The sequence below is a fragment of the Crocodylus porosus genome, unplaced genomic scaffold (genome assembly GCF_001723895.1).
Source record: "Crocodylus porosus isolate Cpor-Errol unplaced genomic scaffold, CroPor_comp1, whole genome shotgun sequence".
In the NCBI taxonomy this organism is placed as follows: domain Eukaryota; kingdom Metazoa; phylum Chordata; order Crocodylia; family Crocodylidae; genus Crocodylus; species Crocodylus porosus.
In genome coordinates, this window is record NW_017728926.1 from 18,647,271 (window position 1) to 18,648,543 (window position 1,273).

The 1,273-nt window shown below is 54.2% G+C and overlaps 1 protein-coding gene across 1 annotated transcript in view; it reads left to right on the plus strand.

Annotated features, from left to right (window-relative positions):
* PGD (phosphogluconate dehydrogenase) overlaps positions 1 to 1,273 on the plus strand; it is a 14,234-nt gene that overhangs the window by 8,125 nt on the left and 4,836 nt on the right. The gene's annotated exons all lie outside the window — the stretch shown is intronic.

Consider the following 1,273-nt stretch of genomic DNA (forward strand, 5'->3'; position numbering starts at 1 on the left):
CGGTTAGCCCTGCCAACCGAGACCTCGCATTGTCGGCCCATGTTCATCTTGGAGTCAGTAATGACTCCAAGATGCCTTTCTGCCTCCGTGCTCTCAAGAAGGGAGTTTCCCGTTCTATAAGTGTGCTGCTGGTTTCTCCTGCCTAAGTGCAGCACCCTGCACTTGGCAGTATTGAAACGCATCTTGTTTATGTCAGCCCACCCCTGTAACCTATCCAGGTCTTGTTGCAGTCTTTCCCTCCCTACTAGAGTGCTCACCTCACCCCAGATTTTGGTATCGTCAGCGAATTTAAACAGGTTGCATTTCACCCTGTCGTCCAAACTGCTGATGAAGAAATTGAACAGCGCAGGCCCCAGGACTGAGCCCTGGGGGACTCCGCTGCCCACTTCCCCCCCAGGTCGAATATGTCCCGTCCACCGCCACCCTCTGAGTAAGACCCTTCAGCCAATCTGCAATCCATCTGACTGTGTAGGCATCAATGCCACAGTCGCCTAGTTTTTTAATGAGGATGGGGTGGGAGACGGTGTCAAAGCCTTGCTGAAGTCTAGAAAGGCTACGTCGACGGCAACACCTGCATCCATTGCCTTTGTGACCTGATCATAAAAGGCAATCAGGTTGGTCGGACAAGACCTGCCCCTAACGAAACTGTGCTGGTTGCCCTTGAGCATCATCCCTGAAGCCGGCCCATCACAGATGTGCTCCTTGAGAATCTTCTCAAAGAGTTTCCCAAGGATAGAGGTAAGACTGACGGACCTGTAGTTGCCCGGGTCCTCCCTCTTCCCTTTTTTGAAGATGGGGACCACGTTGGCTATCTTCCAGCCATCTGGCACCTGGCCCGAGCACCACGAGCGCTCGTAAAGCCGTGCCAAGGGCCCTGCAATAACCCCAGCTAGCTCCCTTAACACCGTGGGGGTGGAGAGCATCTGGCCCCGCTGACTTGAACACGTCCAGCCCCTCCAGAAGCTCTCTAACCTGGTCCTCCCCAACCTCAGGTCTGGAGGCGTTCCCCTCGAGTCCATCTGGCATCCCAGCGGGGAAGTCCCAGTCCTTGCACAAGAAAACGGACATGAGGAATTGGTTAAAGAGGTCCGCTTTCTCCTCTGGCGCAACCACCGGATTGCCCAGCGTACCTTGCAGAGGCCCCACATTACCCGGTGCCTTCTTCATCCTCCCTATGTATTTGAAAAAGGACTTTTTATTATCCTTGATCTTGGACGCTAGTCCTAGCTCTATGTCTGCCTTAGCTTTCCTGACAGCCCCCCTACAGGCCCAA